The 26,378-nt window shown below is 38.3% G+C and overlaps 1 long non-coding RNA gene across 14 annotated transcripts in view; it reads left to right on the top strand.

The window, feature by feature from the left end:
* The window catches only part of LOC113881407, a 527,961-nt gene that overhangs the window by 335,465 nt on the left and 166,118 nt on the right, over positions 1–26,378 (top strand). The window contains exon 9 of one of the 14 annotated variants that reach the window (XR_003508032.1): positions 16,014–16,055. The exons of the other annotated variants lie outside the window; for them this stretch is intronic. This is a non-coding gene — a long non-coding RNA (uncharacterized LOC113881407). Of the gene's footprint in view, positions 1–16,013; positions 16,056–26,378 lie in introns of those variants that run through there. 14 annotated transcript variants of the gene reach the window in all.

The raw sequence follows: 26,378 nt of genomic DNA, 5'->3' as shown, positions 1-26,378 counted from the left end.
GGATAATAGAGCTTGGAGTCCTGTGAAACCGTGTCTGTTGGAATAAATAAGAACAGCTGGTTTCTTGTACAGATAGTGTTTGGCATGAATTTTTTATTTAAGTCTCTCCATGTATCTGGTAAACAGTAAGCAGTATTCAAACACTACTTAAAGCCTCCCAAGTCTCCTTCCAATAAATTTCCTTCACTCCTCCCCATTTAAAAGTTCAGTGTGTAGGGCAGGGTTAATGTAGCAGAAAAGGAATGCTAGGAAAGTATTTTCTGAGCTAGAGAAAATAAGGTTCCTCTTCTATGTATTCTTTCCCATTTGACCTTCAACTTCTCTCTTAGATAACGCATTTTTGGGGACTGTTTCTTGGGAAAGCAAGATTTATGCAGATATTCTTTTACTGGTGTGGATGTACTAAGTGAAGAGAGACACATTCGTGTTAAAATGGAATCCTCTGTCCCTGTGTTCTTCAAGGGGAGAAGATTTACATCTGCATTAAGGGTAGATGGTGAACTGTTCACTTCGTATTCTTTAAATGACTAGCAAGCAAACTGTTTTCCATTTTCCGTTGTGAATTTCAGCCTTAACATGCTTACTTGAGACTGAGAATGCCTTTCCTGTCCTACAGAGAACCCAGCACGCCCTTGAAGAACATTCATGGCATCATTCATTTATTCTGTTGTCTTTGTTATTCACAGTAGAAAGAAATTTTTAAATTTAAATCTGCCAAATTAATGTTGGGCGTCTAAAGGAGTATAAACTATGATGTTGTATTGTATATAGTCTTGCTTGTATTGTTTTTTCAAGCAAACAGTGAGTTCCCTGGCCTGGAGGCTGGGAATATAAATAAAGATAAGATAGGGATCTACTTCACCAATCAAGTGATAACCTTTATGGGCTCCAGGAGATTTTTATTATTCTTTTAAGACTTTGCAGGACTTTTGTGGTCATCAGGGTTGCTCTGTGACTTCTTGGACAAAGCTGAAAAGTCACCATGGGGTTTGCTTTTATCCCTTTCTACCTATCTTAGTGGGAACCTGCGCATTTCGATTCTGGAGGGGCCTGATGGAAAGACCCCCTTGACCTAGGTCAGGCAGGTAGTGTGAGCAAGAAGCAAACTTCCATTATTACATGTCAGTAGAATGTAGGAAGATGTGTTCCTGCGATATTATCAGCTTGTCCTGACTAATCCAGTCGACGTTCTGATATCTTTCAAGTCTCTAGAATTAAGGCCTAAATATTTAAGCTGTTGAGGGGATATTCACAGCTGTGATGATGGCAAGGGTAGGAAGTCTGCACACATGGTCGTTACTATCACACAGGACCTGGGTGGGCAGTTTATACTCTGAGAGGTGTGACCTACACTTCAGTATATTGTTAATATTTCTTCATGGAGATTATATCCCTTCTCACCTGCATGTCTGCTTCTCAGTCTTTACATAATGGAGATTAATTCTAAAAAAGGGAAAAATCAATGTGTGTACACACACACACACACACACGCACACACACACACACACTAGCTTACCCTCCCAAGAGTCACATGAGAGATTTTGATGCCAAACTACTGGTTGAGTGCCAGGAAGAATTTCTTGGGTGGACATAATGCTTAATTTATATTCAGGGGATTTCCACTGGTAAATCACAGAGCTTATAAAATTTGAAAAGAGGAGGAGGGGTTGGAGAAGGAAAAAAAAGAAGGGCCCAGGGACGTGGTTGACAATGTTCCTTTTAATTTAAAGCCACCTGAAGGTTTCAGTTGAATAATAAATTCCCATATGGTTTCCGTTCTTTCAATGTTAGGACCTCAGAAATGCAGTCTACTTTTAGCCTTGGCTTCTGCTTGCCTCTTTGTCAGGCTGAGAACGCTTCCCGTCTGCCTGCTGGTAGGAAGTGTGAGCCAAGCCCACTTCTTCTGGGGATAGTTCCCAGGCTGGACTTTCTGCTGGGCAGGTTGGCTTTTCTGACCTGGAAGACCCACTCCCCTGGGGTGCGCTTAACTCTTCTTGGAGGAGTGGGGATAGCCAGGGCGACCACTCAGGATGACTTCAGGCTTCATAGTGAGAAAGTATCCTTAGAGGTCCTTTCTCAGCCCCGCTCGTGTTCTTCCCAGTCATGCAGTTCTCTTTACAATAAACTTGTCCCTTGAAGGAATATCCCATCCTGCATTGGGGTTTTTTTGGTAAACATCAGACTCTTTAGAAGGGCAAATACTCAGTAAACCCTGAAAACCTGAATATAGAGTTCAGTCACTTGTACTTTCATTACTAAAAGTTTCCTCTTTTCCTGATCCTGTGTAGGTTTACTTTCCTCATGTGTTAATGAGGTCATGGCATACTCAGGAAGTTTGTGGAGAAAACTTTAGGGAAACTGTTTTTGCAGTATGATGGTTGCTCTAATCCTCCTTTTCTCTTAGTTTTCTTTTCAGTGTTACTGTCAAAGCTACTTTACTTGAATTCTTCATGAAAAAATCATCCAGTTTTCTTTTGAGAGAAACCTAGTGGAACATACACATACACACACCAATTTATATTTAAACCTGGATCTGAAGTTTTTCAGTTTTTATAATAGGTTGAGTTAAACTATCTACAGACTAGAAATCCACTATAACCATGTACTCTTGGTTGTATAAACTGTTCTGGCTTAATTTGTGAACTTGTACACAAATATCATTAAATGCCATGAGATAATGTTGCTGTGGCTCAAAAAAAAAAAAAAAAGGCAGTGTAGAAATTAGAAGGTAGGATTTTGGCCCTGTGTCACTAGTGTGTAAACACGTGTGACTGGTTATCCGCCCGAAAATCAGTTTATTGGTGCTACCCTTTCCAGCCTTCATGGAGTTGCAAAATGATTTCTTCACACAAGGTCAATCAAGATGATATATATAAGGTGGCCTGAGGCTCTGGAAGAGAAGTCCTACTCACGTATAGGTAGATGGAAGGAGAGGGAGACTGTTGATTATTGAGAAACAAAAGAACTTGAGAGGAAATGGGGTTACAGCTTTTTCCGCTGACCAGACAGTAATAAGTGGAAACTGTTCCGTTTCCAGCAAAGCCGGCGTTTTGAAAGGGACCCTCTGGCAGAATCCCCTTAATAGTTTCCTATTAATCTGAAATGAGAAAGTACATCTTGAGTACAGAGGTACTCTCAAGACGAGCTCGTGACAAAATGGGCCTCATGATCCTCAGAGATCACATGCAGGATGTGCTGTTAGGATGAGAGTGGTATTATCTGCTTGCAACTCAAATGCCACAGTTTGACTCCTGCACAGTGTGTCCTCAAGTGAGATTTCACATGTTTCTGAAAATGCCTCCTAGAGACTAAGCTAACATACTGTATTTTTTTCTTTGATTGTTAATTGTCACTTGCTAATATCATGATTTGTTCAGTTCAGTTCAGTTGCTCAGTTGTGTCCGACTCTTTGTGACCCCATGAATCGCAGCACACCAGGCCTCCCTGTCCATCACCAACTCCCGGAGTTCACTCAGACTCACATCCATCGAGTCAGTGACGCCATCCAGCCATTTCATCCTCTGGCATCCCCTTCTCCTCCTTCCCCCAATCCCTCCCAGCAGTCTTTTCCAATGAGTCAACTCTTCGCATGAGGTGGCCAAAGTACTGGAGTTTCAGCTTTAACATCACTCCTTCCAACGAACACCCAGGACTGATCTCCTTTAGAATGGACTGCTTGGATCTCCTTACAGTCCAAGGGACTCTCAAGAGTCTTCTCCAACACCACAGTTCAAAAGCATCAATTCTTCGGCGCTCAGCTTTCTTCATAGTTCAACTCTCACATCCGTACATGACCACTGGAAAAACCATAGCCTTGACTAGACGGACCTTGGTTGGCAAAGTAATGTCTCTGCTTTTTAATATGCTATCTAGGTTGGTCATAACTTTCCTTCCAAGGAGTAAGTGTCTTTTAATTTCATGGCTGCAATCACCGTCTGCAGTGATTTTGGAGCCCCCAAAATAAAGTCTGACACTGTTTCCACTGTTTTCCTATCTATTTCCCATGAAGTGATGGGACCAGATGCCATGATCTTCGTTTTCTGAATGTTGAGCTTTAAGCCAACTTTTTCACTCTCCACTTTCACTTTTCATCAAGAGGCTTTTGAGTTCCTCTTCACTTTCTGCCATAAGGGTGGTGTCATCTGCATATCTAAGGTTATTGATATTTCTCTAGGCTATCTTGATTCCAGCTTGTGCTTCTTCCAGCCCAGTGTTTCATCATGATTTGAGTCAAATGTAAAACAAGGAAGGAAATCAAGCACAATCCTAACACCAGTTTCATTTGACAAATGCTTCTGTGTCGTAATTTTCCTCAATACAAACTTTTAAATGTGTGTATCACTTAAAAACAAAACAGCCTCAACTTCTGGTTTATTTAGATAACTTTACAGTAGCGGATTTAAAAATCTACTTGATGAGATGAAGATAGAGGCACCTTATCCTGTATCATAGCTCTGTATTCTTCTATCCAACATGTATAAATTGTATATGTATTTTCACTTTGCTAAAGTTAACGGTTCTGTAACTTTTACAGAGTCACTCATGTTACATATTCAGATTGATACTAAAGAATTGAAAACCAATCTTCAGAGTTTATATGTACCTATCACATGTCTACTACAGACTAAGTCAGATGCTCTGATTACATTCTTATCCAATTTCATCACTCCTGTGCCTGTCTATGAAAGGGGTCAAATGAGGACTCCTTATTTAATTGTATCAGTTAATTGAAACCATACAAAATGATGTGCTTCAAATGTGACCTCTAACCTTATTATACAATTTGTTACCCCTAAAGTGTTTGATCTCTGTATTTTCTGGGAGAAGAAATACAAGCCTTTAAAAAAAAAAAAGGATATTTTTCTAGATTCAGTATTGCTTTCTCCATTAAACTTTTGGGATCTCTTTTAAGTTTGATTTCCAAATTCTATAGTGATGTTCAGGTCTTACTAATTCTGAGTGGAACTTGAATTATTCTGGAAAAGCATCTCCCATCGGCCCTGGGTCATTTTCTCTTGTTATTTCGATGTATTTTCCTTGGGTTTCTCTGCTGTTCCTTAATGAAATTCCGGTCAGGCAGATGTTGGATCCCCTTACCTGATCCTTTGTGTATGTGTGCGCTCAGTCGTGTCCGACTCTTTGCCACCCCATGGACTGTAGCCCATCAGGCTCCTCTGTCCATGGGATTTTCCAGGCAAGAATACTGGAGTGAATTGCCATTTCCTTCTCTAGGGGATCTTCCTGACCCAGGGATCAAACCCTCACTCATCTCTTGCATCTCCTGCAGGCAGATTCTTTACCACTAGCGCCACCTGGGAAAGCTACTTTGATCCTCTGCATATTATCTTTCCTTCACATTTTTCCTTCTTTCTGTCTTTGTCCTTATGTTGTGGGAGATTTTGACTCTTATTTCCTAATCCTTTCCTTGGTGGGTTTTAGCCCTTATATTTTTCATTTCTTGTTTTTATTTTTGTGGCAAGTATTTTGAAATTCGTTAGAACAGTGGTGGAAAGCACTAGCAGTTCTGCCAGGAATTCATCTATTTTAAAGATCTACATTATAAAGTCAAAATCCCCTGTGGGTATTTGAAGAGACATCTAGAATTACCCCCTTCAGTTTCATAATCTGACCACTTAGGAAAAAAGTATCAGTTGCTCATTGGCCATCTGATTTGACTTTTGCATTATTAGTAATGCATACTGAACAGCAGCAATATACAGAATGAGGGATTAAAAAAGCACACAGTTGCTGCCCTCAAAGAATTTATGGTCCAGCTGAAAGAAGAGACAAAAAGCCAAAGCATTTGAAGAATAAAGCACAAACACACGGAATTATGCAGTATGGAGTTTCAAACCAGAAAAGTTTGTTTTTTAAATGAGGATGAACATTTTTTACACAAAGCCTTTTTCTGTGTTCTGGACTTCTTTTTCATTTATTGAGAGATACAGAAAGTCAAATTGTTGGAGACTACTGCTTTTATTATGTATGTTCATATTCCTTTCATGGGGCCATTTACCATCTATCACAAATGAAATTTATCAAAATCTATCAAAGGGTGTTGTAATTTTTTAAACAACTGAATAACTTATTATGCACGGAAAATGGCATTTTATTATTTAAGTGAATATTTAGTTGCTGATGCTACTTTTTCGGAGAAGGCAATGGCACCCCACTCCAGTACTCTTGCCTGGAAAATCCCATGGATGGAGGAGCCTGGTAGGCTGCAGTCCATGGGGTCGCTAAGAGTTGGACACGACTGAGCGACTTCACTTTCACTTTTCACTTTCATGCATTGGAGAAGGAAATGGCCACCCACTCCAGTGTTCTTGCCTGGAGAATCCCAGGGACAGGGGAGCCTGATGGGCTGCCATCTATGGGGTCGCACAGAATCAGACACGACTGAAGCGACTTAGCAGCAGCAGTAGCATGCTACTTTTTATCATTAATTGACATGTATAAATCATAGGATTCTTATATGCAAAAGATATTTGCTTTTTCTCCTCCTCTTCTATCTTATCTTCTTTCTCTCTTCTACTTTAGTCTTACCTACAGTGTTGATTTAAGAATATACTTGGTCTAACTTGTGTTTGAAAATTTCTATACGGTTTTTACCCAGGTTTTTTAAGTTTTGAAATTTGGCTATCTGTATATTTTGGCTCAAGTAAACTCAGAAAATACTGTACCAGTTGGAATTAGGCAGTGTTTGTCAGTTTCCTCACAATGAAACATTTTACTTATTGGGTATACTGATTCTGAAACTATCGATGCTTACAACATTTAGAGTAAAGCTAATTGAATAGGATGTGCAGGTTTGATCCCCTCAAGCTACATTTATGATGGGAAACGAAGCTGCACCTACAGGTGTAAGATACTTATTCTGTTGTTAAGTATTGCTGGTTGCTTATTATTCTCTAATACTTACTTTGTTATCATACCAAGTTTTACATTTAATTGATAAAATAGCTTTCTTTCTTTAACCCAAGGAAATTATCTTCAGCTTATAGGTAATTAACATATAAACACTGGTGATGGTCAGAGCCCAAGATGAATGTATATAGTATTTGGTATAAAACTGTCAGATCTTTGAGCATCATCTGGTAGAAGGACATGGCAGTAAGAATCATGGAGACAAGTTTAATTCAGTTCAACATTTTAAAGAAAGAATTATCCAGGTACCCTATAAAGTGGGAAGTCTCTGTTATATCTTTGTATTTCTATGATGAAAGCAATCAGTAGGACCTCTAAATTTTATATAAACATGTTCCTGTACTACGTGTCACTTTATGTCACAGTGTGTGTAGGACGATGTTGAAAAATTACATGATTGCTTTTTTTTTTTTTCCTGATTAATGGTAATAAACGACAGTGATTTATTGCTTGGCTTTTCAAGTGGGCTTAAATGATGATAAGGAACCATTCAGCAGAAAAGTGGACCTCTCTGTTCTCCCAGAAGCATATGGCTGAATATTAGCCTTGGGAAGTGAAGAAGGGGAAGGAAGCTGGTCGAAGGATTGTCCTGGGAGCAGCATTCCACACAGTCATAACTGAATGGAAAGCTCATTTCATGCCTGGCTGTCTGTCTACTCTGTCAGCAGCTCTGGTATCTGGATCTCGATCAGGTTACTGCTGTTGGTGTCTACACTTTCATTTACCTTGGTTGCCATTTAATAAAAAAGAAAGACAAATGGCTAAGGTGAGGGTAGGGGCACAGCTGCCGGTGGATGTCTCTTTATTAGGGTGTGTCTGTCACATCACCTGTGATGTCTTTGATAGGACAAAGCCTTTTCATTTTATCAAACCAGCTTCCTAATTCTTGCTTTCTTATTTTTTTCCTAACTTTTTGTAGGAGTAAATGTCTTTTAATTTCATGGCTGCAGTCACTGTCTGCAGTGCACCGTTGAAATATGTACATGTTTTCTTACCTGTAGCTGATCCCCCATGACACATGTATCTGGAATCTGCATAAGGATCAAAGTTTATATAGGCTGCAAAAACACCTGAATGGTAAAATTGTGTTGTTGTTTTTTTTTTGCCACTTTATTATTTAGTTGAAGGATAATTGCTTTACAGAATTTTGTGGTTTTCTGTCATACATCAACAAGAATCAGCCATAAGTACACCCATGTCCCAAAACTTCTCCTGCCTCCCAGCCTTCAGCCTGTCACAGAGCCCCTGTTTGAGTTCCCTGAGTCATACAGCTAATTCCCATTGGCTATCGTTTTACATATGGTGTTAGTAAAATTGTTTTTAATGGCCATATGAGAACATAGAATTTGGGGAAACAGCAGAAAGCCTATAAATATTAATATAAACGTACATCGCTGTTTGGCTGAAAATGAGGAAGTGAGAAACTTGTAACAGCAAGGCGGGCTCCCCCTGTGGCTCTGGGCACCGGGGAAAGCAGCTTCCTTCCTGTCTTTGCCAGAGGCCGCCATCTTGGCTTTCTCACCTTGAGGGCTCCCAAGCCGTCATGGGAGTGCCCTGTGGTGTGCACAGGGGTTGTCTCAGAGAGAAGTGGACATGGAATCTGATGGATGGTATGGGCTAGGGAAATTTGAGTTTATCAGTTTCTGTAACCACATCTAATTCTACAGGGGGTAAGGCCTTGGGTATCTTTGAAGTATACACACAGACAGTTCTATCTTGCTCAGTTCGTTAATTTCAGGCACAGCCAGGCAATTGAAATAGAAACTGTGAGTTATAAAAAGGGCCATTCCTTTTCCCAGGATTTGTGGATTTGTAGATAGAATTTTAGTCATTAAATTTGACCTTGAGCCAAGTAATTTCAGTTTCTTTAAGGAAAGAATTTGGCAGATATTGAAATGGATGAGGCCACCTGTGTTTTGTTGGTTTTTTTTTTTTTTTTTTTGAGAGGGGGGAATTCTTGAAATAGAACATTTTTTAATTCAGTGAAAAGGGAAAAAAAAAAAAACACAGCCAGTATTTATATTCTCATCGTGTAATAGCAGCAATAACTGACACTTAGATAGCACCTCCTCAGGCCAGGTGCGGTTTTAAAGTGCTTTCTGTCAAACTCATTCTCAGAACAGCCATGTGAGATAGGCGTTGCTCTTTTCCCCACCATAGAGTGGAGGGTAACTGATTCCATAAAGGTTTCATAACTTGTCCAAGATCACACAGTGTATAGCTGGTGGAGCCCGGCTCTGAGCCCACACAGCTTCCCAGCTCCTGCACTCAGTCACCACATGGAACAAATAACATGTGTGACGCATGGATCCCTGAAAGGTACTTTACAAATCAACTCATGTTAAATGCTTTGAGTTTGACAAATAGGGCAGTCCTCCAATGAAGCCTCATGAAAATGACATACATTGGGGCATTCTTAGCCTAGTAGTTTTTAAGTATAGATTTTTAAAAATAATCTTTGTTTATTTATTGCTCTGCCGGGTCTCCGTTCCTGTGTGGGCTTTCTCTGGTTGTGGTGGGCTGGGGCTTCTCTCTGGTCTCGGTGCCTGGGCTTCTCATTGCGGTGGCTTCTCTTGTGCAGTGTGGGCTCTTGGATGCTCAGGCTTCAGTAGTTGTGGCTCCCTGGCCCTGGAGCACAGGCTTCGTGGTCGTGGCATGTGGGCGAAGCTGCTCTGTGGCATGTAGGATCTTCCTGGACCAAGGATTGAACCTATTTGTCCTGCATTGGCAGGCAGATTCTTTACCACTGAGACACCAGAGAAGCCCCTATGCTGTGTGCTATGCTTAGTCGCTCAGTCGAGTCTGAATCTTTGCAACCCCATGGACTGTAGCCCACCAGGCTTCTCTGTCCTTGAGGATTCTCCAGGCAAGAGTACTGGAATGGGTTGCTATGCCCTCCTCCAGGGGATCTTCCCAACCCAGGGCTAGAACCCAGGTCTCCTGCATTGCACATGGATTCTTTGCCATCTGAGCCACCAGGGAAACTCGAGAAGCCCCTACATTTTTTGAAATATTAGACTTAGCTAAAATAGAGGTCATCTATAGAAAAGAGGCTTTGAGCTGCTTACGAAATAAGTACTAAACTAATAAAAAGGTAGAATGTTAACATGGCAAGATAGTTGGTCTGGTGTCAAATTCCTGGGTAAAATTTGATCTTGACCTAAGTCTTGCTTTTAGCTTTTAAAGCCATTCTTACACTTCCCATGGACACACCCATCTGATAGATGAGAAATCCAGGCGGGAAGCCTTGCAGAAACCATCCAGGGTGTTCTTTCTTTGTTCCTGTGCTCGCTCTCTGAACCTCACGTACGTTTTTGCAATTCTAGTATTGATCCTGCCTTGACCCTCTTCTGGGCTTATTTTTTTACAATTTGTCTTTACAGCATCTGAAACTCAGTTTTCCCTAAATAATTCCCTGCTTTGGTCAGCACTCAGACCCTCACAATCACTCGCTGTCTGGATAGGAATCTCTGTGAAAACCAGCCCCTTCCCCATCTGCCTTCTTGGATAAGTTTTTGAAACCAAATGTGCTGGTGCAGTGACTTACTCAGAATTCCTTTTTCTTAGAGAGCTCTCTGGAGGTTTATATGGGCTAATGGATCCCCACCCACTTGACATTTTGCCCATTACATTATATGTTTCTTCCAAGGAACAAAAATATAACTCCCTTTCTGACAGCATGGGAGACACTCTCTTGCTGTTGCTCTCCAGGAAAAATCTCATAATCTAAGTAGACAAACCCTTGCTGAAAAATTAGACCAAATGGCAATTGTAAACTCCAAGGAAAGCATTTTTCTTCTGTGAAGTATTCCCTAGCTGGAAGTGTTAGAAACTTTACATATAGGGATACCGGTTAAGTTCATGGAAAAAATGAAAGGCTATGGACAGCTGGATATACTGTCAAAAATGAACCTTGTCAACCTAATTTTTTCCCTAGTTCTGTGCTGAGAAACTCGCAGCCTTCTTAATTCACTTTTATGAGATGAATGAGAAAAGTGAATGGCTGAAATTTAGTTGCTAAAAGAAACATGGGGAACGCATGTATACCTGTGGCAGATTCATTTTGATATATGGCAAAACCAATACAATACTATAAAGTTAAATAAAATAAAATTAAAAAAAAAAAGAAACACTGGGAAGCTAGCTAGCTCCTTTTTGCTTATTTGGTAGGTTTCAATGAAGGAAATACCATATGATTACCAAACAGAAGGGGATGGGGACAGATAAATCAGGAGTCTGGGATTAACAGATATGAACTACTATATAAAAAAATAACAAGGTCCCACTGTAGAGCACAGAAAACTATATTCAATATATTGTAACAAGCTGTAATAGAAAAGAATCTGAAAAGTAATATGTATATTTATAATGTATAACTGAATCCCTTTGCTGAACACCTGAAACTAACTCAACTTTGTAAATCAACTCTACTTCAATAAGAAAAGAGGGGTGTGGATAAATTGTGAATTTTATAAGTGGAATACTTACTGTCCTTAAAAAAGAAAGAACTCCTGACTCATGCAACTGGATAGATGAATTCTAAAAACCTTTATTCTGAGTGAAAAACCTTACACAAGAGGGTGCCTACTTTGTGGTTCCATTTATATAAAGTCCCTGATAGCTCAGTTGGTAAAGAATCCTGCTTCAATGCAGGAGAACCCGGTTCGATTCCTGGGTTGGGAAGATCCCCTGGAGAAGGGATAGGCTACCCACTCCAGTATTCTTGGGCTTCCCTGGTGGCTCAGCTAGTAAAGAATCTGCCTGTAATGTGGGAGAGCTGGGTTCGATCCTTGGCTTGGGAAGATGCCCTGGAGAAGGGAAAGGCTACCCATTCCAGTATTCTGGCCTGGAGAATTCCATGGACTCCAGTCCATGGGGTCGCAGAGAGGCAGACATGACTGAGCAACTTTAACACAGTAAATAGACACAACTAATTTATGATGAAAATGATCAGACTACAGCAGGGACTAATCAGGAAGAAGAGGGGTGAGAGAAATTTGTGGGTTGATGGCATGTTCTTTACCACGATGGAAGTCTGTGCATTTGTTAAAGCTTATTGGATGGTATATTTAAATTGTGTATCTCATGATATGTTTTAAAACAAAGATTTTGAAGTCTATCTCATGCATGCTGAAGTGTTTAGGGGTAAAGTGTATTGACATTTGCAACTAACTTTGAAGTGGGTTAAAAAAAAAACTGATAAAAAGATAAAGGGATGGAAATCTAGCTCTCAAATCTAGGTGGAGTAGAAATGGGTTTGATTGCATAATTTTCTCAACTTTTCTGCACATATGAAAGTTTTCATAATGGAGAATTAGGGGAGAAGGCAATTTTTCTCTTCTAGCTTCCAAGAGTAGCAAAGATCTTGTTTTACAGGTGAAGGTACTGAAATCTAATTCCTTAAAATCCAAAGTTTTCAACAACGAAGTTAGTATTAAATTGAAGGGGGCTCTGATCCTACCACCTGTCTTCTTGTTTTGAGGCATGACTGTCCAAGTCCAAACACCCAGAACCCGTCGGATAAAATGGGAAGCAGGCAGGAAACCTGCTTTTCTTTGAAACCCTGTGGCCACTCCCCAATCTCAGAGTCAACTGACCTCTTTTCCAAACTAAAAGTTTTCCTTTTTTTTTTGAACTTTTTATTTTGCATTGGGGTAATGGCACCCCACTCCAGTACTCTTGCCTGGAAAATCCATGGACAGAGTAGCCTGGTAGGCTGCAGTCCATGGGGTCACTAAGAGTCGGGAATGACTGAGCCCCTTCACTTTCACTTTTCACTTTCATGCATTGGAGAAGGAAATGGCAACCCACTCCAGTGTTCTTGCCTGGAGAATCCCAGGGACAGGGAAGCCTGGTGGGTTGCCGGCTCTGGGGTCGCACAGAGTCAGTCATGACTGAAGCGACTTAGCAGCAGCAGCAGCAGCATAGCCAATTAACAGTGTATGATAGTTTCAGATGAACAGTTAAGGGACTGAGCCATACATATACATGTATCCATTCTCCACCAAACCCTGCTCCTTTCCACACTGCTACATAACACTGAGCAGAGCTCCCTGTGCTATAGAGTGGGTCCTTGGTGGTTATCTGTTTTAAATACATTAGTGTGCACATGGCCATCCCAAGTCCCTAACTATCCCTTCCTCCCAGCAACCAGAAGTTCTAAGCTGAAAGTTTTCTTGAGAGAAAAGATGCTAGGGGTAGTCAGGTTATTCAGCCCACTTTTTACTAAATATAAGTAAATACTGAGATATAATCTGTTATAAAGTGTCTGTTTTCTCAAAGAATTACTTTCCCTCCTGAGCTCATGTACTGGAATTTCAGATACAGAAGTAAAATTTCAGGTATCGTAGAATTATAAAAGCAAGTCTGCATGTAGTTTTGTCCTTGTTCAAGCAGAAATTCTGCAGACTTGCAGATGGTAAGCATGTCTCCCATTCAGAAGATGGCCGCAAGCAGGCTTACGGAGTAGCATGTGGAGTGGGAAGAATGCAGAGTGTATGTGTGGAGCCTGGGACTCTAATCCCAGGTCTCATCTTAGCTGGTCCTGTGACTCCGTGTAACTCCTCTAACCTTTGTCAGGGCCATCCTTTGATCTTGTTCTCCTTATTAGTGGGAGGATAAAACTAAAGCAAATTTCAAAGTTGAAAGAGTTGAAGGATACTCGAGCCCAACCTCCTCGTTTTCTTGGTGGAAAAAATTCAAGCCTAGTGATTTGTTCCAGGAAGCAGAGCCTTGACAGAAGCAAAGCCCGGCCCTAGAACAGTCTTTTTACTGACTTGCAGGTCAGTGTCATTCTCTCTTCACAATTACCTCCATGTAATAACTATGAAAGCACTTTGAGATAAATGTACTATAGGAATCACAGTGGTGGTGGTGCTGATATTTTTTAAGATACATATCAGTATCACATGTATATTTTTACTTGGAGAATATAAGTCTTCTGGATTTTAATATGGATACTAAGGCTTTATGTTAAATCTATTAACTATAAAGCCAGGTGTAGATAACAATTTATCTGTAGGGAACTGGTCCCTTTGGTAAAATTCATCATTTCTGTTAATACTCTCATCGCTATGCTGGACCTTTTTATAGATTATTTTTAAGTGTAATATTCAATATATGTAGTAAATCATGAGATTCACTGTTTGAGTTGTAGGTGTTCCACTGGGATCTGGTTGACCAAATATGTAAAGCAACACTGTAGAGAATTGCATTTTGACATAAGAGGACTTTTGCAACACTCTAAATACAATGGCATGTTTTCAATTATATTATTGATATTTTGTTTTTTTCCTTAAAAAGGCAAACACCATTTTGAGGTAAGACAGGCTAAATGAAAGTTCTTGAAGGCAGATCTGTATTGGCAGCTTTTTGATTTGGGCCTGTGTTTATGTTTTGTAGGCATCATGCAAGAGCATTATGTTTTTTTTCTTTTTATATTTCTCAGTTCAGTCGCTCAGTTGTGTCCGACTCTTTGCGACCCCATGAATCACAGCACGCCAGGCCTCCCTGTCCATCACCAACTCCCGGAGTTCACTCAGACTCTACTGAGGTATAATTCAAGTGCAATAAGCTGCACGTATATAATGATCATTTGATCATATTTTAAAAGCATTTTTTATTAGAGTATAGTTGCTTTACAATGTTGTGTTAGTTTTTATTCATTCAGCAGAATGAATAGCCATTCACAGCAGAGTGAATCAGCCATCCCCTCTTTTTTGGATTTCCTTCCTGTTTAAGTCACCTCGGAGCATTAAGAAGACTTCCCTGTGCTTATGCAGTAGGTATAGTTATTTATTTTATACATAGTAGCACATATATCGGAGAAGGCAATGGCACCCCACTCCGGTACTCTTGCCTGGAAAATCCCAGGGACAGGGGAGCCTGGTGGGCTGCAGTCCATGGGGTCGCTAAGAGTCGGACACGACTGAGCGACTTCACTTTCACTTTTCACTTTCATGCATTGGAGAAGGAAATGGCCACCCACTCCAGTGTTCTTGCCTGGAGAATCCCAGGGTAGGGGAGCCTGGTGGCTGCCGTGTATGGGGTCACACAGAGTCGGACATGACTGAAGTGACTTAGCAGCAGCAGCTCATGATACGTCAATCCCAGTTTCCCAGTTCATCCCACCTCACCCCACCTTTGTTCCCTCATTGTCCATATGTTTATTGTCAATGTCTGTGTCACAATTTGATCAAATTTGACATCTTCATAAACTGGTGAAGCCATCTCCACAATCAAGATAAAGAACATTTCTGTCATCCCCAAAACTTTCCTCAGAGCTCTTTTGCATTCCCTTCCTCATTTCTTTCAATGCCACCCCCAGGTAACCACTGACTTGCTTCTGCCCGCACCCCATCCCCCCATATCTAGAATTTTATGTAAAAAGAATTGTGTGCATAGGATTTCTTTTCTTTTTTCCTCTTTGCCCAGTAGTAGTCTATTATGTGGGTGGATATGCCATAACTGGCTATCCATTCATCTGTTGGACGCTTAAGATATTTCCAGTTAACGTCTCTTACAAACAGTGCTGCCACATCTTTGCGTGGATATGTTTTCGTTTTCTGTGAGTAAATACCTCTGATTGGAAGGGCTAGGTTATATGGCACGTGTATGCTTAACATTATGAAGTTCCCAAAGTGTTTTTCAAGGCGGTAATACCACTTTCCATTCCCACCATCAGTGAAGAAGAGTTCAGGTTGCTCAAAATCCTTGTCAGTGCTTGGTATGGTCAGTCTTTTAATTCTGGCCGATCTGATAGACGAGTAGTGTCACCTCATTTTGTATTTAATTTGCTTTCCTCTGAGGTCTAATAACATTTACATCTTTTCGCGTATGTTTGGCCTTTTGCTTACCTTTTGTGAAATGTCTGTCTAAAACTTGTGTCTTATCGTATACTGATGCATATATGGAATCTAGAAAAATGGTACTGAAGAATTTATTTGCAGAGTGGCAGTGGAGAAACGGACATAGAGAACAGACTTACGGACGTGGGGTGGGGGAGGAGGGAGAGGCTGAGAAGTATGGAGAGAGTAACATGGAGACTTACTATTCCGTATGTAAAATACATTGTTGCTGTTGTTCAGTCACCCAGTCATGTCTGACCCTCTGCGACCCCATGGACTGCAGCACGCCAGGCCTCCCTGTCCCTCACCGTCTCCTGGAGTTTTCCCAAGTTCACGTTCATTGCATCGGTGATGCCGTCCAGCCATCTCATCCTGTGACGCCCTCTTCTCCTTCTGCCCTCCATCTTTCCCAGCATCAGGAACTTTTCCAGTGAGTCGTCTGTGCGCATCAGATGACCAAAATACCGGAGCTTCAGCTTCAGCGTCAGTCCTTCCAGTGAATAATTGGAGTTGATCTCCCTTAAGATGGACTGGTTTAATCTCCTCACTGTCTGAAGGACTTAGAGGAGTCTTCTCCAGCATTGTAGTTTGAAGGCATCACTTCTTTGGCGTTCGGCCGTATTTATGGCCCAGCTCTCACAACTGTATGTGACCACTGGGAAGACCACAGCCTTGACTGTACAGAGCTTTGTCAGCAGAGTAATGACTCTACTTTTCAACACACTGTCTAAGTTTGTCATTTGTAAAATAGATAGCCAATGGGAATTTGCTGTATGACTCTGGGAACTCAAACGCGGGCTCTGTGGCAATTTAGAAGGGTGAGATGGGGAGGGAGATGGGAGGGAGGTTGGGGAGGGAGGGGACATGGGTGTGCCTATGGCTGGTTCTTGTCTATGTTTGACAGAAAACAACAAAATTCTGTAAAACAATTATGCTTCCATTAAAAAATAAATAAATTTTTAAAAAGACAAAAAAACTTGGTCATTTTATAATAGATTCTTAACAAATTTATAAGAGCTCTGCTATATTTTTGAATCCAAGTCCTTCTTCTGTTATTGTGTTGAGAAAATTTTGTTCCCAAATATGGCTTATGTTTTCATTTTTCGTGGTATCTTTCCAAGAGCAGAAGTTTTACATTTAATGAAGTTGGACTTAACAATTTTAGATTTAATGTTTTATATTTTTTTTTTCACGTGTTCTGTCTACAAAAGCTGCCGACCTTAAGATACGGATACTTTCTGCTCCATTTTCTTTTTGTAGTTTTAGATTGTACATTTAGGTCTGTGATTTGAATCAGTTTTTGTGTTGAGTGTGAGGTAAGAATCACTGTAGGTTTTTTCAGTTTTGATTTCCAGTTGATCCAACATCATTTGAAATAAAGGTTTTTTTTTTTCTCACCATTGACACAGATGTCAAAACTCAACATATACGTGTTCATCTGTCTTTGGATACTGTTTGGTACTGTTTGGTTCCATGGGTTTCTGTCCCTTTGCCAATAACCCACATCCTTGACTGCAGCTTTATAGTCGATCTTGAAATTAGGTAAGGCAAATTCTCCAACTTTTAACTATCTAGGTCCTTTGTATTTCCAAGTTAATTTTAGAGTCGTGTTGTCACTTTGTACGGAAAAGAAAAAGCCTGATTAATTTTGTTTGAAATTACATTGAATCTATGTATCAGTTTGGGGATAATTGCCATCCATGAATATGTGCAACTCTGTATTTATGTATAATTTAATATGACAAAGTTTTGTAGTTTTTGATGTACAGGTATTGGATATCTTCTCTTGGATTTATTCTTAGGTATTCTTTCCCCCTCCCCACTACTGTGAAAGGAATTGTAAAAAATGTATTTTCAATTTTTTGCCAATAATATATCATTATAGAGCTAACTTTTTGAATTAATCTTCACACGCACATGGCTGAATCTTTCATTAGTTGTGTAGATTTTTATGGGTTGCTTGGTATTTTCCAAGTAAAAAGTCATAATGTTGCATATATTGACAGTTTCACCTCCTTTTGGCTGTTATTCATGTATCTCTTTTCTTGTTAATGAAATGGTTAGATCTTAAAGTGCTGAATAAGAGTGTAGAAAGCACACATTCTTGCCTTGTTCTCATATCTATTGAGGAAAAAAATAGGTCTTTAATTCTTTGAGTGTGATACAGGGTGTTGGTTTTTCCTAGATGCCCTTTATTAATGAAGTTCCTATTATTTGTAATTTTCTTATTTAAAAAAATCATGAGGGGTGTTGAATTTTGTTAAATGCTCTTAGTTTTACATTTATTGAAACGTGTTTTTTTCTCCTTTATTCTGTGAATAACACTGATTTCTGTATGTTAAGCTAACCTTGCATTCCTGGAAAATGCTTCCTTGGTTTTGAGATATAACACAGTTTTGAACATATAGTTCTGTATAGTCAAAGCTATAGTTTTTCCAGTAGTCGTGTATTGTTCTGAGAGTAGGACCAGGAAGAAGGCTGAACACTGAAGAATTGATGCTTTTGAGCTGTGATATTGGAGAAGACTCTTGAGAGTCCTTTGGACTGCAAGGACATCAAACCAATCAATCCTAAAGGAAATCAACCCTGAATATTCCTTGGAAGGACTGATGCTGAAGTTCCAATACTTTGGCCACCTCATGTGAAGAGCCAACTCATTAGACAAGACCCTGATGCTGGGAAAGGTTGAAGGCAGGAGGAGAAGGGGATGACAGAGGACGAGATGGTTAGATGGCATCCCTGACTCAATGGACATGAGTTTAAGCAAGCTCTGGGAGATGGTGAAGGACAAGGAAGCCAGGTGTGCTGCAGCCACGGGGTCTCAAAGAGTCGGACACGACTGAGTGAGCAACGACAACAGCTATGGTAGTACTACGTGATTTGGGTTGGTTGAATGCAGAACTTAGAATACAAAGGGCTGACTGTAAAGTTACATGTAGATTTTTGACTATGTGGAGGATCAGTATTCCTACTTGGATATTACTGTCAAGTTGGCCTTATAAAACAAAGTTGGACAGTTCTTCCAACTTTATTTTCTGAAAATATTTATACAAGGTTAGTGACTTGAAAGTTTGCCAGAATTCACTAGTACAGACATTTTGATTGGGGATTTTCTGTTAGAAAAGATACTTGATAACTTAATTTCATATATATATTTCATTTTTATAATTGCCTGTGCCAGTTGCTAAGTGGTATTTTTCGAGAAACTTGAAAACTTCATATAGCTGTGACATACTTTAGTGTAATGATGTTGTATTATCTTACCCTTTTAAAGACTGTTGGATCTGTGTGACTTTTTTTATTCTGATATTGTTGATTTGTGTCTCTTCATTTTCTTGACCATCCCAGGTGGAGCTTGTCAGTTTTGTTGATCTTTTCAAATAACCAGCTATTAGATTTTGTCTTTGTCTTTTCTTTCATTGATTTCTGCCTTTTACTTTATTTCCCTTCTTTCTTTGGGGTTTAATGTGTTTATTTTCTCAGCTTTTTATGGTAGAATATTAGGTCATTAATTTTCTCTTTTTACCTGTAACATAAGCATTGAAAACTTTGTGTTCATGTCTAATCTTTTCTTTAACTCTATGTTGTAAATTTTAGTGTCTTGTATTTTTTGTTGTTGTGCAGTTCAAAGTAATTTCTAATTATCTTATGGATTTGTCTTTTATCCGTGAATTATTTTGAAGTGTTTTTTTTTAATGTACGGTATCCAATATTTTTCTAGTTGTTATTAATGTTTTCTATTTTAACTACCTTATGGTAGAGAATATACTATGCCTGATTTTGATTATTTCTAATATTGAGACTTTGTTAACGAGCCAGAATATGGTCTTTCTTGATGAATGTACCATGCATATTTAAAAGTAATACATATTCTGAAGTTGTTAGTTGAGTGTTCTATGAATGTTAATTAGATCTAAGTAGTCAGTTGTGTCTTTGAGGTCTTCCATGTGTATGATTTTCTTTTGAGGGAAGGAATGTAGTTTTCCTATAGATTACTGAAAGAGGAGTGTTAAAATCTCTTGGTAAGAGTGTAGAGATATCTATTTCTTCCCTTCTTCTTGTCATTATTTATTTCATATATTTTTGGGATCTATTAATTAGGTGCATTGGCATTTATAGTTGCCTGCCTAGTGAATTGCCCCTGTTATCGTTTGAAATATTCCTTTTAATCTCTGGAGATACTCTTTGTCTTAAAACCTGTGTTATTTGATATTAAAGTTGCATTTCATCTTTACTAACTGCATAGAGTATGTATTTTTTCTGTACACGTAAAGTGCCTTTTTTTGTAGCCAACATATAACAGTTTGGGTTTTTACATCTACTCTGCCAATCTGTGCCATTTAGTCTTTAGACCATGGTTGTATTTAGGTTCACCATTGAATTATTTTCTGTTTGTCCCAAGTTTTGATCCTCACTTCATTCTCTCCTGCCATCTTCTTAGTTATTTGAATATTTTTATGTATTCCGTTTTAGTTTATCTAATTATGTATTCTGGCTAAAGCTCTTTGTATTTTTTTTTTAAAGTTTTCTGAGGAATTACAGTATGTATACCAAGTATTTCAGTCTCTTTAGAGCTAATACTGTACCACTTAACATAAAATGTAGAAAAATTGCAATGATATGAATTGTCCCCTAGTGATCCTTGTTACACTTTATGTAACATGTATATGTCTATGTATATTGAAAATCCCACCAGCTAATAAAATAATTTTTGTTTTAAATAGTTAAGTGTATTTTAAAGAACTTTAGAAAGAAAAATAGTCCTATGTTATCCAAAAATTTATCATTTCTGTTGCTCTTCCTTCATTGCTGAAGATCCATGGTTCCCTCTGGTATCATTTTTCTTTGGTCTGGAGAAGTTCCATTAGCATATACATCTCTCACTTATGTATCAAGTCTTCTGGTGATGGATTATCTTATTTTTCATTTATCTGAAAATGCATTTATTTCCCTTTCATTTCTGTAGAATATTTTCACTAGACACAGAATTCTAGCTTGACGGTTTTTTTTTTTCCCCTAGCCTATAAAGATGTTGTTTTACCATTATGCCTCCATAGTTTCAGATGAAAAATCTTCAATATTTCAGCCCATTCCCCTGAGTCTAATGGGCCATATACCTCTAGCTTTTCTCAGTAATTCCTTCTTTATATTCTTTCATCTGCTTTATGTTTTATGGTTCGTCTTGGTGTAGTTTCTTTTGTGCTTGTGAGTCACTGAGCTTCTTGAATCTGTAAATTTATATACTTGACTAAATTTGGAAAGCTTTCAGGCATTATTTATTAAAAAAGAATTGTTTTCTCAAAATCTACATCATCTCCCTTGAATGTGAAATCTAAAATATAGTTGAGCAAATAGAAGCAGAGAATAGCATGTTGATTACCTGGAGTGGGGAGGTGGGGAAAACGGGGAGATAGACGTTGGTCAGAGTGTACAAAGTTGGAGTTTTGTATGATGGATGAATTGAGATGTACCGTATAATGGATATCACATATTTTTAGTGACTTTAGTAATCATTTCACTGTGTATATGTATATCAAATCATTATCTTACACACTTTCAATGTATACAATTTTCACTTAAAATTTTATTAAATTTTTTCCTCTACTTTTGGTTGTCCAATTACACATGTTAAGTTTTTGGAGTTTGTTTCATAGGTCTCTGAGACTCTTTTCAACTAATTCATCCTTTTTTCATCCTTCAGATTGGATAATTTCTATCCACCTATTTCAAAAGTACTTATTCTTTCCTACATTATTTCTGTACTACTATTGAGTTTCCCCAGTAAGTTTTTCATTTTAAGTACTGAATTTTTCACTTCCAAAAGTTTGTTTCCTTACATTATTTTTCTGCAAATTCCTGTATGTTCAATATTTCAAGAGTGTTTTTCTTTACACATGGAACTTAGATATAATATTTGCTTAAAATATCTTTGATAGCTCCGTCACATAGACCATCTCTCTCTCTCTCTCTCTTTTTTTTTTTTTTTGGTCTTTTTCCTTGAGAAAGGACATGTTTCTGGTTCTTTATATGCTGAGTAGTTTTGGATTGTATTCTGAATGTTATGACTGCTCTGTTGTATGCAGATTATTATATTAGTTCTATTATAACCATCTGCTGAATGATGATGATTTTCATCATCAGGCAGCAGGCAGGTAAGCCTCTTAGATCCAGATTGTAAGATGTGTCCCACCTTCTTTGGGAGGTGGTTCAGATCTCGGAGGGTTAGAATGAGGCTTGTACAGAAGGTGTAAATCTCTGTTCAGCTACCAGAGTCTTTGTTACCCTCATTTGAGACTGTCATGCATGCATAGCTCAGGAATTAAGGTGATATTTATTGATTAACAGAATTAAGGCATCCTTTGTTCCCCCTTTTCATCTCTGGTATTCTCCCCAAACTCTCTGGCCAGCAGGAATTCTTATTTTTGATTCGCTTTGCCAGAAAAACAGGTTTTATCGGCTTGTGCAGCTGCTATTGCTCACCGCTTTGCAGTTGGGGTCTACCCTTGGGGTCGGTCATACCGCACAAGGAAAAAAAAAAAGCAAAAGCAAAAATAAATGGGAAACATCACTATGTAGGTCACTTTTCCAAGGTTTTACTCTTTCATAATCTGCCAGCTTTTCCTGTTCCTCTGGTGTGTGCATGTATGTATGTGTGTAAAATTAAAAAATTTTAGTTGTAGTTAGCATGAGGAATGGGTGATAGTGTACTTACCACTGATGATAGAATCAGAACTCATGTTGAATTTTTTCTGAGGAAAAAATTATATCAAGATATAGGATCTGTCTTTTAAAATTAGCCAAATCATTGTGACAGAGTTCTTGTCATCTGTAAGTTCTGGGGAGCAGAGCAAAAGTGATTGTCAAATTGTGTCTATTTCACACTCTCACATACACAAGGTAGGAGTATAGCTGCTGTTACATTTTAGATTATACATTCCAACTATTCTTTGCTTATATTGTTATTTCAAGGACATGGGAGACATTACTATTTTGCTCCAACACAGGGTTATTAAAGATAAAATCGATTATATATGTGAAGTGCTTAGACTTGTCAGTATCAAGCTGTATATAAATTAAAGTGGTATTATTACTCTAATGCACAACTAATCCTTAGATATTATTGACCTCTTTAGGACCAATTCTTTGTAGGGATTTAAATATGCTTAAGAGTTTCAGAGTTAACATTGGTGACAGTATTTCCTGTTGTGAAATGTATATAGTAGGTCAATGACAACTTTTTATATGAAAATGAGTTTATATAATTGATAAAATATGTAAAATCAAGACAACAAGTTAGTATTTCTGAAAGATGTGCATTTTGGAAATAGTCCAGGAATTTTTTCATTTTTCTGAATCAGAGGCTAATGTGGATTGTGTCTTAATACATTTCTACTTTCTTTGGTGATGATTGAGTGACTCTTAAGGAAAGGAAGAATGGGGGCAGCAAGGCCATTTTATGTACTAATAAATTTAAAAAAAGGCTGTATGGACTTGCAATAAAATATAAGATTTTCCCATATGCTAAAGAAACCGTTCTGAGCCTGAATGGGGTCAAGTTATTTAAATTGGGCTCAGATAGGGAGCACACTGGAGTTCAGGTGAAGGAATTCCCTAATGGGTGCTTTCCATGCATGTATTAGTTTTGTTTGCCTCTTCAAACTGTGGGTATAAAAAAAGCAATTTTATGAATTTATGTTATTTTAACATGCACTACTTCGTGAGACATTTTGTTATATGGCAGCCAGAATGTAAAAAATATTTACCTGATTAAAGTCTGTTGTATCAAATTACCCCAATGGTTTATACTTTAAAGTTAATTTGCATTTGGTAAAATGCACAAATCTTGTGTAAAGCTCAGTGGATTTCACAAATACTTTTTTAATGTGTCTCCCAGATCAGGATAGAAAAACAATCCCATTGTCCGTTAAACTTCTTTCTTTCATTTTTCCTTTCGGTATCGTCCATCTCGCAGCCAGAGTTAATCACAGTTGACCTTTGTCAGCACATATTAGTTGCCTGTTCTTAAACTTCATATAAATAGAATCGCATATTATGTTTTGAGATCCATGTGTATTGTATATATCAGTAGTTCATTCATTTTCATTGTTGAGGAGCCCTGTTTTATCAACATGCCCTGGTTTGAATATCCATTTTTCTCCTGCTCATTTCCTTTCATTTTGGAGCTATTACAAATAAAAATACCTAGCTCTTCCTTGTACTTATCTTTTTGAGAATACAGTTTACATTTTTATATTATATAAATTCATTATAAATTGTTGAAATAAATCAATTTGCCTATGGAATCTCTTTTTCATGTCAGCTTTTAGAAGATACTTTGTGATAAAAAGAAAAAATGATCCCAAGATAAAGAAGCTAAACTAAGAGATTTTAACTTTTTTTAAAAGACCTTTTTCCCTTTTTCATCACTTAGATTGTTACTTAGATCTGATTCTTCTGGAAAAATTATAAATAAAAATTAAATTGTATAAATCTATTAAATGCATTGTAGAAGGAAATGGCAACCCACTCCAGAATTCTTGCCTGGAGAATTCCATGGACAGAGGAGCCTGGCGGTTTGCAGTCCATGGGGTCGCAAAGAGTTGGACATGACTGAGTGACTAACACATTAAATGCCTGTGAAAATTAAAACATACCACATACATGAAATTCTCATTTTTTAAAACAATTTGTATGATTATTTCACCCCCCCAATATGAACCACATGGTTCTGTATCTTTTCTCCATTGTGCTATTTCACTGTAGTATACAATGAGCGGTTTATGTGTCCCTCTCTCTGTCAAACCATAAGCTCCTAGGAGACAAAGGCCATCTGTGTCTTACTCTTCTGTCCCCAGCAGCTAGCACTTTGCCTGGCCCATGGTAGGTGCACATTATATGTTGAGTGAAGTGGATGACTGCTTTTTGTCTGGGGTATTAATTTGCCTTTCAGAAGTCATCTTTGCCATGGAAACATAACACACACTTAGCTTTAGCTCAGGAACTTACTATTCCCTTTATGTCTTAAGTCTTTTGTTTAATACATGAGCTGACTTATTCCCAGTTTCCTGTTTATACAGAGTAGGCTTTTGGTGAAAATGCACATTACCAAAAACCTATATAAGATTCCTGTTTTCTTTAATAACATTATGTTAAACTTCACTGGTATGTCAGAGAAAAATAACTTTTAAGTGAAGACATTCTATGTATTTACACAAATATACTATATAAATACATTATATATATATTCCTAACTCATCTTTGCTTCTAGGATATCTATTAGTGTATGATATATTTAGTGTATAGAATACAAGCATTGTTTTATTTATCTTTTTTAATATCGGCAAAAGACACAATATCTATTTTAGACAAAAGACCTTGAAATTATGCATGATTTTCATTATACTGGGATTTCTATGTTGAATCAAAGGTCATTATTCTAATCATCTCAGACTCTTCTTTTTTCCCCTAATAGATCTTTGCAGTGCCCATCTGTCTGTGGTTCATGGTATAACCTTTTTTGATAGGAGCAGAATGGCAGATGGGCAGCAGATGGGAGTTTTGCCCTGCATCTTGGTTCAGATCCTGGCCCCGGCAGAAGCTGTCAGGGATTGTCAGTTCGTCCTCACAGCTTGTGGGCTCCAGTCCTGTGTTTGGCATCCTGACCAAGGGTCTGAATTGACGCAGAGCTGGACCAAACTATTGGCCATTCTGAAGAATTAATGGTTAAAGACTAATGGTAAGGGTAGGGGGCACCCAGTGAATCTGTACAAAGCACTTGAGAGAAGTGTCTTTTGTCTTTCGCTGTGTGCTGGGTCCTCGGGACCCTTGAACCAGCTTGTTCTCAAGATGGAAGTGGCAGAAAGAGGAAAATATTATTGTCACATAGGCATTTATCTATTTTCAAAATATAGTCCCCAGAAGTCCTCCTTCCCGTGCAGAATCACATGAGGAAATGAGAAATAGAGTCAGTGTCTTGATCCTTAAACCAGATGTTTAGTCTAAATTATTAGGCAACTCATCAGTCATCTTCTGGAATTTCCAAGGACTCTACATGATCAAAACTCGGACTAATGGTAATATTTTGAATGCAGTAAATGCTTCTGCTAAAGCTTTAAAAGATAGTTCATGAGGTTGCTAGTCTTTCCAAGGGGAAGAAGAAAAGATTTTTTTTTCTTTTAATTCTGAACTATTTGCACATACCCCTTTTTTAAAAAATATGTACATAAATTTATTTCTTTGTGAGTAACTCCTCTTCATTTTAGATAGAAACCAGATTGGAGTAAACAGATGAGGTTGGGTAAATCCTCTTAATGGAGGGTAAGCCTTGGCAGTGACCATTGAATAAAAGGCAATAATGACTCAAATTGTATGCTGAGCTGAGAGGGTTTTTTTTTTTAATTACTTATTTAGTTTCTTTAAACTTAGAGTTTCATAGAGATCATATTGTGCTCTTTGTCCGAGTCCCAGATTGGATATCATAAGAGGGTTTATGTAACAAATACGTGTCTTATTAATTTCTAAATAATTGTCCCTTATAAGTATAGAAAACTGTCACTCTTTCCACTGAGATATCACTAATATCACCCAGAATTAAAGGAAAAGCCT

Source organism: Bos indicus x Bos taurus, chromosome 23 (genome assembly GCF_003369695.1).
Source record: "Bos indicus x Bos taurus breed Angus x Brahman F1 hybrid chromosome 23, Bos_hybrid_MaternalHap_v2.0, whole genome shotgun sequence".
NCBI classification, from domain to species: domain Eukaryota; kingdom Metazoa; phylum Chordata; class Mammalia; order Artiodactyla; family Bovidae; genus Bos; species Bos indicus x Bos taurus.
This window is presented reverse-complemented; position numbering and strand designations above follow the sequence as displayed.